At 45.0% G+C, this 14,574-nt stretch overlaps 1 protein-coding gene and 1 non-coding gene across 2 annotated transcripts in view; one reads left to right on the top strand and one right to left on the bottom strand.

The window, feature by feature from the left end:
* Positions 1–14,574, bottom strand: part of LOC126336110 (dehydrogenase/reductase SDR family member 11-like) — a 56,390-nt gene that overhangs the window by 753 nt on the left and 41,063 nt on the right. The window lies entirely within an intron of this gene.
* On the top strand, positions 368–442 carry Trnas-uga (transfer RNA serine (anticodon UGA)). The gene has a single exon. It is a non-coding gene; the product is annotated as a tRNA-Ser (tRNA).

The raw sequence follows: 14,574 nt of genomic DNA on the forward strand, positions 1-14,574 counted from the left end.
AAACTTCCTGGCAGATTAAAACTGTGTGCCGGACCGAGACTCGAATTCGGGACCTTTGTCACTCGCGGGAAAGTGCTCTATCAACTGAGCTACCCAAGCACACTCACGCCGCGTCCTCACAGCTTTACTTTTGCCAGTACCCTGTCTCCTAGCTTCCAGGAAGTTTCATATCAGCGCACCCTCCACTGTAGAGTGAAAATTTCATTCTAGAGATACCCTCCAGGCTGTGGCTAAGCCATGTCTCCACGTTATCCTTTCTTTCAGGATTGCTAGCTCTGCAAAGTTCGCAGGAGAGTTTCTGTAAAGTGTGGAAGGTAGGAGACGAGGTACTGCAAGAAGTGAAGCTGTGAGGAGGGGGCGTGAGCCGTGCTTGGGTAGCTCAGTTGGTAGAGCACTTGCCCGTGAAAGGCAAAGGTCCCGAGTTCGAGTCTCGGTCCGGCACACGTTTTTAATCTGCCAGGAAGTTTCCTTCAAGGTTGTTCCATAGAGAGTGAATACGTGAGGATGCAAGGCCAGGTGAATAACGTGGGTGCGAAATGACTTCAAGCCCAATTCCTGAATAGTGTTTTTTTTAATGTTATTTCATGCAGTACTCCCGGTCATTGTTCTTGGACTGCATCTGCAAGACGCCTCAGTTGTTTTGTTGACAAAAAATGGCAGCAATGATCATTGCACCTCGTAGTACACCACACCATTGTTTTCGTAGCTGCTCCGACAGTGGCAGACTGTTCCACGAGCACCTGTCAGACCCAAAGGCACACGATACACGCAATAAGCCGCTAGATGCTGCTCCGAAGTTAGTCAACAGCGGTGGTGCACATGCTGCAAATCATCGTCACTCCAGCTGTACCAAGAATTGGAGCAAGCAGAACAAGAAGACTGAGGCCGCTAAACCTGAAGAAGTGGGTCAACGAGACAAGGTGCCGCCCCGCCCCCCCCCCCCTGTCCAAGAGGGGGGGGGGGGGGGGAATGGGCCGCGCCGCCGCCAAGATGACGACTACGTTAGTTTGCGTGAATCGTTACAGAAAGCCACGGACGAAGCCGTCGCCGCGATCAAATCCGCCATGCTGGAGGAGAAGGCGGTACTGAAGGAGGAATTGGAAGAGGCGTGCCGTCAGGTGTGGCAAGTGACGGAAGTCTTGATCCTTGCGACTCGCAAAGAAAAGGCGTCGACCCCCACCAGGAGGACCGTAGGCGCGGAGACCTAGACGACCGCCTCTCTGACAGATGCGAAAACGCAGGTTGCTGGAGAGGTGGTCGAGGAGACGGAGAAGACGGCACAGCAGCCGGAAGAAGAGGACGAAGAAACTACACAAGTCGCTGCTACCGTTGCTATGGTTGAAGAAGAGGCTGCCAAACGCGACCACCTGCCGCTGACAGACAACCCGCAAGTCGCTAAGATGGTGATGGACACGTTAGCGGAGTCGCTGCGAGATGGTACGTATCCGTACATCAACTTCCCATACCCCTGTAGCCCCTCCCGATGCTCCCAAACCCCCTCTTCCGTACCAACCGCACGTCTGCGGTTGACCATCCGCAAACCTGCACAACATCGTTTCTAAGAAAGACCTAGCCCTAATCAATTCCCATCCCATCTTCACGCCCCGGGATCGGCACCGCATCATATATGTGGTGCCAAGAGCGAGGACTAAGAAGAAAAACCGGTAGCCCCACTAGCACATACCAGTCATTCAAACCTGACTTGCCCAGGCAAGTTCAGTCTTTCCACCTGTCCCAGTAATAATCCTCCTTCATTTCGCCTCTGGATTTGACTGAGTCTGGACTTGAACTGATTTTCATTTGGCCAGTGCGGAAAACATATTACACAAATTACAAAGAACCTATATTGGAACGATCACATAGAAAATATTGTGAGTAGAGCAAACCAAAGACTGTGATTCAGTGGCAGAACACTTTCAAGGTGCAACAGGTCTACAAAGAGACTGCTTACACTACGCTTGTCCGCCTATTCTGGAGTACTGCTTTGTGGTGAGAGATCCGCATCAGGTGGGACTGACGGATGACATCGAAAAAGTACAAAGAAGGGCAGCCCGTTTTGTATTATCGCGAAATAGGGGAGATAGTGTCACAGACATGATACGTGAATTGGAGTGCCAATTATTAAAACAAAGGCGTTTTTCGTTGCCGCGGGATCTTCTCATGAAATTTCAATCACCAGTTTTCTCCTCCGATTGCGAAAACATTCTGTTGGCACCCACCTACATAGGGAGAAATGATCATCACGATAAAATAAGAGAAATCAGGGCTCGCACGGAAAAATTTAAGTGCTCGTTTTTCCCGCGCGCCGTTCGAGAGTGGAACGGTAGAGATACAGCATGAAAGAGGTTCATTGAACCCTCTGCCAGGCACTTATTGTGAATAGCAGAGTAATCACGTAGATGTAGATAGATGTATTCAGAGATTCTCTCCCTCCCTCCCTCTCTCTCTCTATCCTTTTTTGTGTCATAAGCCTTCTGATTGGTTTGATGCGGCCCGCCACGAATTCCTCTCCTGTGCCAACCTCTCCGTTTCAGAGCAGTACGTGCAATCTACATCCTCAATTATTTGCTGGATGTATTCCAATCTGTGTCTTCCACTACAGTTTTTGCGCTCTACAGCTTCCTCTAGTACCATAGGAGTCATTCCCCCCATATCTAAACAAATGTCTATCATTCTGTTCCTTCTCCGCGTCATTGTTTTTCACATATTCCTTTCCTCTCCAATTCTGCGCAGAACCTCCTCATTCCTTATCTTATCAGTCCACCTAATTTTCAGCTTTCGTCTGTAGCACCACATCCCAAATGCTTAAATTCTCTTCTCTTCGTTTTTCTCGCAATCCACTTTTCACTACCATATAATCTTGTGCTCCAAACGTACATTCTCAGAAATGTCTTCCTCAGATTGAAGCCTAGTATACTTATCTTGGACAGGAATGCCTTCGCTGCCAGTGCTATTCTGATTTTCATATTCACCTTGTTCCGTCCGTCATGGGTTATTTAGCTGCCTAGGCAGCAGGATTCCTTAAAATTTTCTACTTCCAGATGTTCTCATTTCTGCTGTTTCTCGTTACTTTAGTCTTTCTTCGATTTATTCTCAATCCATATGTTGTATTCATTAGCCTGTCCATTCCATTCAGTAGTTCCTGTAATTCTTCTTCACTTTCATTGAGGATAGCAGCTCCATCAGCGAATCTTATCATTGATATCCTTTCACCTTGTATTTTAATTCTATTCTTGATCCTTTTATATCCGTTATCGCTTTTTGGATGTATGGATTCAACAGTAGCGGCTAAAGATTACATCCCTGTCTTACACCCTCTGTAATCCGAGCACTTCGTTCTTGGTCTTCCATTCTTATTGTTCCCTCTTGAGTTTTGTACATATTGTATACTACCCATCTTCCCCCACAGCTTACTCCTATTTTCCTCAGAATTTCGAACATCTTGCAACATTTAACATTGTCGAACACTTTTTCCATGTCGACAATTCCTATAAATGTGTCTTGATTTTTCTTTAAGATTGGTTTCATTATCAACCGTAAATTCAGAACTGGCTCTCTGGTGCCTTTACCTTTCTTAGAGAAAAATTGACCTTCATTTAACACCTCCTTAGTTTTTCTTTCGTATTCTCCTGTATATTATTCTTGTCAGTAAATGGGATACATGAGATGTTAAGCTGATTGTCTGATAATTCTCGCACTTGTCAGTTCCTGGAATCTTTGGAATTGTGTAGATGATGTTTCTTCCGAGAGTCACGTGGCATTCGCCAGACTCATACATTCTACTCACCAACGTGAATCGTCGCTTTTGTTGCCACTTCTCCCAGTGATTTTAAAAATTCAGATGGAATGTTATCAATCCCAATGCCCTATTCGACCTTAAATTTTCTAAAGCTCTTTTAAGTTCTTATTCTACCTCATAGAGGCCTTAAATACACTCTTACAATCTACATGCTTTCACTTCTGCATTTAATAGTTGAATTACCATTGCACTCTTAATGTTAGCACCTTTTCTTTTAGTTTCGAAGGCTGATTTGACTTTTCCGTATGCTGCGTCAGTCGTTTTGACAGTCACCTCTTTTTTTATTTCTTCACATTTTTCGTATCGTCATTTTGTCTTATCTCCCCTACACTTCCTATTTATTTCATTCCTCAGAGACTTGTTATTCTGTATTCCTGAATTTCCCTGAACATTTTTGTACTTCAATCTTTCATCGATTAGCTGAAGTATCTCTTCTGTTACCCACGGTTTCTTTGCAGTTACCTTTTTTGTGCCTGTGTTTTTCTTTACAACTTCTGTGGTTATTATTCCTCTTCAACTCTGCTGCCTACTGCTCTCATTTTGATAAAATTATATCGATTAACTGGCATGTGCTTACCGGTCGAAGCGTTTTTTGCATGATTGGGATTACTTTTCAACGTTTTATCCTCGTATAAATGTTTGTTATTTTCAAGCACTCACGTTTTACTTCGTATAAAAAACAAGCCAAATGATAAGGCAAGCAGACGAGAGGTGGGCACGTGCTTTCAGGCTGTTTACCATTATTGAATCATGTTTCGAAGAGAAATATTATCATCTGTGATATTATCCGAAACTAACAGGAGCCGTATTTCGTCGGTGATTATTATAGTATTACATCGATTGCATTCGAACACTCGGATGCGCCAGTAAATCACGGTTGTAGTATATTTTAACATTTGTAGCTTATCTTGTATGAATGAACCTTAAAAATAGACTCCCTAAGGAAGATTTTAAGCCACTAAAATTAGACTACAAAAATTCTAACTTGGTCAACGCCTAAATACATTATTTTCTTTAAAACGCCTGCATTAACTAGGCGATTATATCATCCACAGAATAGGCGACGAGGAGCTGTTACTGAAGCAAAGCGATATGCTTTGTTTTTCAGCATAAAGTATTTCTTTTATGTCTTTAAGGAATTTATTAGTATTTGCTGGTACATCGGTGTCATGAAACTACCTGCGGAAAAATCTGAAATATAATTACATTGTTCTTTACCTGTGCACAATACGAACAACGCAACTTTTTTTACGTAGTCTGCAACAATGATAACAACTTCTCCAACTAATGAAGTAAGAAGAAAAGTTTGTACCCTTGCTGTGGAGAAAGATTTTTTATTTTTTAAAGGGATGCAGCCATACGAAGCTACCCCGCAGACATTCGTAACTTAAAGGTATTGATTTTGGGACTTTTGGTGTCATCTTTGTTTTAAAACGAAATCATTCAAATCCATAGTAACAATTTATGGACAATGAAAGATCTAACTGTAAGGCCAAAATATCCGATAGACGGACTATACCATACACTTGAAAATAATTAATGGGACCTAAAGATTTGGAAGTTCTTTACATCCAGATCTACATCCATACTCCGCAAGCCACCTGACGGTGTGTTGCGGAGGGTACCTTGAGTACCTCTATCGGTTCTCCCTTCTATTCCAGTCTCGTATTGTTCGTGGAAAGAAGGATTGTCGGTATGCTTCTGTGTGGGCTCTAATCTCTCTGATTTTATCCTGATGGTCTCTTCGCGAGATATACGTAGGAGGGAGCAATATACTGCTTGACTCTTCGGTGAAGGTATGTTCTCGAAACTTTAGCAAAAGCCCGTATCGAGCTACTGAGCGTCTCTCCTGCAGAGTCTTCCACTGGAGTTTATCTATCATCTCCGTAATGCTTTCGCTATTACTAAATGATCCTGTAACGAAGCTCACTGCTCTCCGTTGGATCTTCTCTCTCTCTTCTATCAACCCTATATGGTACGGATCCCACATTGCCGAGCAGTATTCAAGCAGTGGGCGAACAAGCGTACTGTAACATACTTCCTTTCTTTTCGGATTGCATTTCCTAGGATTCTTCCAATGAATCTCAGTCTGCCATCTGCTTTACCAACGATCAACTTTATATGATCATTCCATTTTAAATCACTCCTAATGCGTACTCCAGATAATTTATGGAATTAACTGCTTCCAGTTGCTGACCTGCTATTTTGTAGCTAAATGATAAGGGATCTATCTTTCTATGTATTCGCAGCACATTACACTTGTGACACAAGCGTGTAAAGGGAATGTAATTCATCCGTGAAAGTGGATTACAAAACACTTGTAAGGCCGATTTACGGGTGTTGCTCAACAGTATCGGAGTCTTACCGTGTTGTATCTGTGGAAGAGATAGAGAAGAAAAAACGAAGAACTGCTCGTTTTGTCGTGGTATTACTTAATACGTGTTGCAGATACCGAACAAACTGCATAGGCAATAGCTACAAGACGGGAGTTGGGTATTACGGAGAGGTATGCCGTTGAGATTCCGAGAGCGTATATTCGAAGGAGAGTCGGGCAACACATTACTTCAGTTTACTTCTCCTAGTAGCAGAATTACCCTCAACTACGAAACATAAGATGACCTACGGAATGTGTTATCTACAGTTTTATTGCAAATGACAATGTACACAGTAAGTACAATTGCAGTGACTGAGAACGAGAAACTGCACTCATACACGAACAGAAAGAATGGGCCAATACAGCGCAGGTCAAGTCCGGTAACAAGCGCTTTCGGCATTACAGGCCACTGAACAATCCTAGACGGCAAGCAGAACCTTAACTGAAAGCGAACGAGGCGAGAGAAAGCCGGCAGCGGTGCCTGAGTGTGGCCGGAGACGTACCGGCATCAAGCGAAGCAGGCGCTATCGTTCCGTTGTGTCGCCGGCTGCGCCAAACGTGAACTCTGCAATTGCGCTGATGGCGATGTACGTGAGCACACCGCCGTATGGAGTAGGTCTAGGTTTATAAAGTAGAGCAAAATAATCAAACTGTGAAGAAAAGGAAGGACGTATGAGGCTAACTGAGAAATAGCAATACTTCCAAAGACGTTCGTTTCTTATCTAAACTCATACGAATGAATGCTTTGCACTGAACTAGTTTACAGGTTACGAAATATTATGCGCAATATGTCGGCACTTTATCCTTCTCAAATAGCAAACAATCGCCACATAAATCACCAATTGCCTCGTACGCATACAAATCAGAACATGGTTTTAAAATACCCTTAGAAGAAAGAAAGAAAAAAAAAGAGAAGGTCGCACCAAGGATGAATTATCTGAATGGAACAATCAAATGGTTACAGTTCCAGAAAAATTGTGTGATGTATAAGGGGCGTTCAAAAATAAACGAGCCGGAGGCATAATTACAGAAACCAGTACCTTTATGTTAGAAGTATTGACCCTAGCTGTTAAGACAATTGTTCCACTGTGAGACAAGGCGGTGAATGGCTTTCTCATAAAATTCCCAGGGCTGCATTGTTAATTAGTTCCGCATGTACAGCTGGACGTTGTCGTCCGGCGTGAATCGGTTGCCCCTCAGAGCCTTTTTAAGTGAACCAAAATTGGCGTAATCACAGGAGGGAGGTCTGGACTCTATGGAGGGTGGCCGAGAAACTCCCATTTGAATTTCTGCAGGAGTGCCGCGACTGTGTTGGCCGTATGAGGCTTTGCATTGTCGTGGAGCAGAATGACCCCACAGGTGAGACTACCTTGTCGTTTTGATTTGATCGTTTGACGAAGGGTGGTCAAGGTTCGCGAGTAACACTGGGGACTCACTGTTGTCCCGTGCAGCAGGAAGTGAATCAGAAGGAGGCCATCTTGGTCAAAGAAGGACATCAGTATAACCTTTCCGGCACTCTTGTGGATGGCCTAAGCCTCCTTTTGGTGATGGTGACCCTGGATGCTTCCAGTGGAGACTTTGTCGTTTTGATTCTGGTTCGAAGTGATGACAGCATGACTCATCTCCAGCCAACATTCGTGCCAAGAACGTATCCCCTTCCCGAGGAAAGCGCTGCAGATGAGCAAGAAAGTGGGCCATTCGACATGCTTCCTGGGGTGGTTGAAGTCTGGGGCACCCAATGAGTACACACTTAGTACATGTGCAGCCGTTCCTTCATGATGGTGTGAACACTTCCGACGCTGAATCCGACCACGGCGGCTATGGCTTTCACTGTCGAATGTAATGATTGCATTGACCAGTTGAACGATGTCATCGGTAGTGCAGTGTGGTACTCCAGACCGTGCATCATCGGCTAACGACACCCGTCCGACCCTGAAGCGCTTGTGCCACGCCTTGACCCTTGCAAGGGACATTCAATGTTCGCCATACACTTGTCCCATTCGTCGATGAATGTCCGTTCCTCCTACTCCTTCCGCTATCAGAGAATGACAACACCTCTTTGACCTTCGTTTGACCCCTCCGTGTCACTGTTTGCAATGACTGGCAGCGTTGGACGATTGATGCTTGCTTCTGCTGGCTCTGTATTGTCACGTGACGTGCACGCGTGCCCTCTAGCGACAGGGTGCGAACTTCCAAGCTCAGGTCGGAACCACACCTTGTTACACACGCCAATATATTACGCTCCTGTCACAGGTTTGCGCATTCCAGACTCCAGATCGTTTCTTTTTGAACAGCTCTTATATTCAAAGAGAATGAGCTTCACAGATGAAGCAAGTCAATAACGCGTTAGTCTACCTCTGGCCGTTATAAAAGCACTGATTGATAGAGTTGTTGGATGTCCTCTTGAGGGATATCGCACCAAATTCTGTCCAGATGGCGCGTCATAGAGTCAGAATACCGACATGATTGTAGGGCCCTGTGCTCCGAAAGTTCTCAATTGTGCAGAGATTCGGCGATCTTGGTGGCCGTGGCAGGGTTTGGGAAGCACCAGGACAAGCAGTGGAAAGTCTCGCCGAGTGCGGGCGGGCGTCATTTAGCTGAAATTTAAGCCCAGTATGGCTTGCCACGAAGGGCAAGAAAGCGGGGTGCAGAATAGCGTCTACGTACCGTTGTGCTGCAAGGACACCACGGATAACAAACGAAGGTACACTCCTATGAAAAGAAATGGTCCCTCAGACCATCACTCCTGGTTGTCGGACCATATGGCGAGCAACAATCAAGTTTGTGTCTCACCATTGTCTGGGGCGTCATCAGACAAGGCTTCGAGCTGGAATCTCATTGTCTTCAGTGATGAATCCCGCTTCAAAGTGAGTCCCGATGACCAGCAAAGACGTGTCCCAGGAAGCCCTGAACAGCGGTAGGATGCCTGACTGTCGCCATACCACCCGATAGCCAGGAGTGCTGGTCAGGAGTGCCATTTCATTTCATAGCAGGACACCTTTGGTTATCATCAGCGCCACCTTTACAACACAGCGCTACGTCGATGATATTCTACGACCTGTTTTGTTGCTGTTCCTGCAAACCATCTTGGGCTTAAATTTCTGCAAAATAATGCCCGCATCCACAGCCGAGAGTTTCTGCTGCTTGCCTTTCCTATTGAAAACGTTCCGATATGCCAAGGCTGTCCAACCATATTTCGAGTTTGACTAAATAACGTTTTGTATTATCGAGAAATAGGGGAGAGAGTGTCTTAGACATGATACAGGATTTTGGGATGCACACCATGAAAACAAAGACGTTTCTCATTGCGACATGATCTTCTCAAGAAATTTCAATCACCAACTTCCTCCTACGAATGCGAAAATATTTTTTTGATGTCGACCTACATAGGTAGCAACGATCTTCATTACAAAATAAGGGAAATCAGAGCTTGGACGGGACGATAGAGACGTTCGTTTTTTCGGTGCTCTGTTCGAGAGAGGAATAATACGGAATTATTGTGAATCTGGTTAGACGAATCCTGTGCCGGACACTTGAGGGTAGCTTGCAGAGTACCCATGCAGATGTAGGTGTAGATGTATCTCGTCAAGTGGACAGAATTTGCCACGATATCCCTCAGGAGGACATGCAGCAACTCTATCAGTCAATGCCTAGGCGAATAGCTGCCTGCATAAGGGTCAGACGTGGACCATCACGTTACTGACTTGCTTAATTGGTGAATAAATTGTCCATTTTTTCTGAAACTATAATTATTTATTTGTCTGTACTGTACACGATGTCTACCGTTTTCTTTCCCATTTGAATAATTCCTCCTTCGTGATGCTTTTGTCTAAGAGTATGTACACTCCTGGAAATGGAAAAAAGAACACATTGACACCGGTCTGTCAGACCCACCATACTTGCTCCGGAGACTGCGAGACGGCTGTACAAGCAATGATCACACGCACGGCACAGCGGACACACCAGGAACCGCGGTGTTGGCCGTCGAATGGCGCTAGCTGCGCAGCATTTCTGCACCGCCGCCGTCAGTGTCAGCCAGTTTGCCGTGGCATACGGAGCTCCATCGCAGTCTTTAACACTGGTAGCATGCCGCGACAGCGTGGACGTGAACCGTATGTGCAGTTGACGGACTTTGAACGAGGGCGTATAGTGGGCATGCGGGAGGCCGGTTGGACGTACCGCCGAATTGCTCAACACGTGGGGCGTGAGGTCTCCACAGTACATCGATGTTGTCGCCAGTGGTCGGCGGAAGGTGCACGTGCCCGTCGACCTGGGACCGGACCGCAGCGACGCACGGATGCACGCCAAGACCGTAGGATCCTACGCAGTGCCGTAGGGGACCGCACCGCCACTTCCCAGCAAATTAGGGACACTGTTGCTCCTGGGGTATCGGCGAGGACCATTCGCAACCGTCTCCATGAAGCTGGGCTACGGTCCCGCACACCGTTAGGCCGTCTTCCGCTCACGCCCCAACATCGTGCAGCCCGCCTCCAGTGGTGTCGCGACAGGCGTGAATGGAGGGACGAATGGAGACGTGTCGTCTTCAGCGATGAGAGTCGCTTCTGCCTTGGTGCCAATGATGGTCGTATGCGTGTTTGGCGGCGTGCAGGTGAGCGCCACAATCAGGACTGCATACGACCGAGGCACACAGGGCCAACTCCAGGCATCATGGTGTGGGGAGCGATCTCCTACACTGGCCGTACACCTCTGGTGATCGTCGAGGGGACACTGAATAGTGCACGGTACATCCAAACCGTCATCGAACCCATCGTTCTACCATTCCTAGACCGGCAAGGGAACTTGCTCTTCCAACGGGACAATACACGTCCGCATGTATCCCGTGCCACCCAACATGCTCTAGAAGGTGTAAGTCAACTACCCTGGCCAGCAAGATCTCCGGATCTGTCCCCCATTGAGCATGTTTGGGACTGGATGAAGCGTCGTCTCACGCGGTCTGCACGTCCAGCACGAACGCTGGTCCAACTGAGGCGCCAGGTGGAAATGGCATGGCAAGCCGTTCCAGAGGACTACATCCAGCATCTCTACGATCGTCTCCATGGGAGAATAGTAGCCTGCATTGCTGCGAAAAGTGGATATACACTGTACTAGTGCCGACATTGTGCATGCTCTGTTGCCTGTGTCTATGTGCCTGTGGTTCTGTCAGTGTGATCATGTGATGTATCTGACCCCAGGAATGTGTCAATAAAGTTTCCCCTTCCTGGGACAATGAATTCACGGTGTTCTTATTTCAATTTCCAGGAGTGTATTATGCGCACCTACATCATTACTTAGTAATTAAAACTTAAGTGCATGGCAGATGGTTCTTCTAACAATCTTCAATTTCTCTGTCGTCCCACTCTAACACAGCGTAGGAAAAATGAACACTTAAATCTTTCTGTTCGAGCTCTAATTACTCTTATTTTATAACGATTATCAGTTTTCTCTGTGTAAATTGGCGACAGTAAGCTGTTCTTACACTCTGAGGAGGAAGTTGGTGATTGCACTTTAATGAGAAATCCTGCCCCATTGTAAAATGCCTCTCCTTTCAATGATTGGCACCTCAATTTGTGTATCATGTCCGTGACATTATCTCACCTATTTCGCCATCACTGAAAACGAGATGCCCTTCTTTGAACTCTTTCGACGTCCTACGTCACTTCGACCTAGTAACGGTCCGTAATTACACAGGAATACTCTAGAAGAGCACCAACAAGCCTAATGTAGGTAGTCTGTTTAGACGTTGATTTCTAAATGCTCTCGCAGTAAAATGCAGTCTTTGACTTGCCTTCCTCACAACCTTATCTATGTGATCGTTCCAATTTAAGTTGTTCGGAGTTGAAATTCCTAGGTATTTACTAGAATTGACAGCCTTTAAATTTGTGTTATTTATCGTATAACGAAAACTTAACGGATTTCTTTTTGTACTCTTGTGAATGATCTCATATTTTCCCCTATTCAGAGACAATTGACACTTTTCGCACCAATGATGGCGCGTCTGAGTGGTTTTATAATTAGTTTTGATCTTCTGATGACTTTACTAGACGGTAAATGACAGTATCATCTGTAAACGATATCAGAGGGCTACTCGGAATGTATCGTTTATACAGATTACAAATATCAGAGGGCCTATACCACTTGCTCGGAGAACGCCGGATATCACTTCTGTTCTATTCTATGATTTTCTTTCATTACTACGTACTGTGATCTTTCTGACAGGAAAACATGAATCCAGTTGCACAACTGAGTCCACACGCAGTAGGTACGCAGTTTTATCGGTGGTTTCTTTTGAGGAACGGTGTCAAAAGCCTTCTCGAAATCAATAAATATTGAATCAGTTTAAGATCTCGTGTCGATAGCACTCATTACCTGGATCCGTGCTGACTTGTGTCAATAGACCTTTATCTTCGAGGTAATTCATAATGTTCGAATATAGCATATGTTCCAAAATCCTACTGTAAACAGTCGTTGCTGACAAGGGTCGTAATTCAGCGAATTACTCCGACTTCTTTTCTCGATTATTGGTGTGACCTAGGAAATTTTCCAGTCCTCCGAGCGGTTGTGTATAATTCGTAAGTACGGAGTTATGATATCAGCATCTTCTGAAAGGAGCTTAAGTGGCATGCTATCTGGACCAAAAGACTTGGTTTTCTTAAATGCTTTATGGATATCTACTTCTACGCTACTGTTGTTGCCAGTTTTCAATGGTGGGGAAGCAACGAAAAACACTTGACACGATGGCAGAGCAACTTAACCCGTATGGGATAGGAGCAAACGAGTGACTGCTTTAAAGGAAAGCTTTGTTGTTTGTGCGACCACAGATTTGGCTCTGTTTTATTCTTATTTCACAGAACTATCGAACAAGGTATTTTATTCTTCTAGCAGAATCACATTTTACAAACAATGTTCTGTCGGAAGAAAACTGTCTTTGCGATTTTATTCAAATTGCAGTGATTCGACCTGTGAGGTTTTATGTGACGCCAGCCCTCTACAACAAATGATTCAAATGGCTCTGAGCACCATGCGACTTAACTTCGGAGTCGCCTAGAACTTAGAACTACTTAAACCTAAGTAACCTAAGGACATCACACACATCCATGCCCGAGGTAGGATTCGAACCTGCGACCGTAGCGGTCGCTCGGCTCCAGACTGTAGCGCCTAGAACCCTACGGCCGCTCCGGCCGGCTCTACAACAGTAAGCGCCATTATAATTCATACAAATTTGTGGAAATATTTCTACGACCACGTATTTTATATCAATCGTTATGTCCCTTATAGTCAGCTGAATGGAGGTGTCGTGCTTAAGGTCTCACGAACAACCCCTAAAGCATTTGCCGCTGCCGTACCTGAAGAGTTATCACTATTTTTACGTGATCGTTGAGTTATAAAACCATATTCCCACAGAGAATTTCGGAAAGGTGTTTATGACATGTGCATTTGAACTTCCGTTGCCTTCATTTTCTTGCTAGTACAAGTGGCTGTGCTGGAATGTGTTGAGGTAAATAAACTACATCTTCAGTATCTCATCACGAACTTCCTGGTAAGGACAACTTGGATAAATGGCATCCAGGCAGAATTCGACATTATTCGAACTCCCACAAGCTGTCGGCTTTATCCTGTTCTTTTGTTTAAACCCTATCGCTGCTCCACCTGTTTATTTTTTATATCTACAATGAAGTAAAAAATACACATTTATCTTTTGTATGAAAGGATTCATAATATAGAACAAAACACAACCCGTCGCAATGTCTGCATCAATCAGTGGATTACTTTTGCCTTCTTTTCGTTGCTGATCGACGCAAGTCTGTATCAAACATAACAACAAACGCAAAACTAACTATTTACACTTCGTTGTATGGTCGCACTTGCTAGAAAAGGAGTTGCCTCATCTAGTAGCCGAAAATAAGAAACACGCACCAACATACCAGGGAAAGTCAGTCCTTAGGGAACCATTGCTCAACACTGTCCTATCCATATTTCTTGATGATTCCCTTCGAAGCATTTTTGTCCCATCCCCATTTTAGTACCTTCAAATCCATTCCCTTCTTCTTCATTCACTACTTTTCCTTCTCCCTCCTGCCCCCCTTAATGTCATCTTCCCTCGTCCCTCCTTCTTTTGCCATTATAACTTTCTTTCGCTGTCTCAAAACTGGGCCCCCATAGGTGTGCGACCCGGGCAAGCATCCATACCCCTGTTACACTAGCGAAGGACCACCAGCGGAATGTGTCCCCTCTACTCACACTGTTGTCACTAAATCACTGAAGATTTCCCTTAGCGGTCGTTGAAATTCGTTTATGCATGGATAAAATCTTTGCATGTGTGGATGATTACCGTCTCCGTAATTATTTGCTTTAGGAGTAATCTTTAAACTACACACAATTGCACTGTTATTAAAATGTACAT

The sequence above is a fragment of the Schistocerca gregaria genome, chromosome 2 (genome assembly GCF_023897955.1).
Source record: "Schistocerca gregaria isolate iqSchGreg1 chromosome 2, iqSchGreg1.2, whole genome shotgun sequence".
Lineage (NCBI taxonomy): Eukaryota > Metazoa > Arthropoda > Insecta > Orthoptera > Acrididae > Schistocerca > Schistocerca gregaria.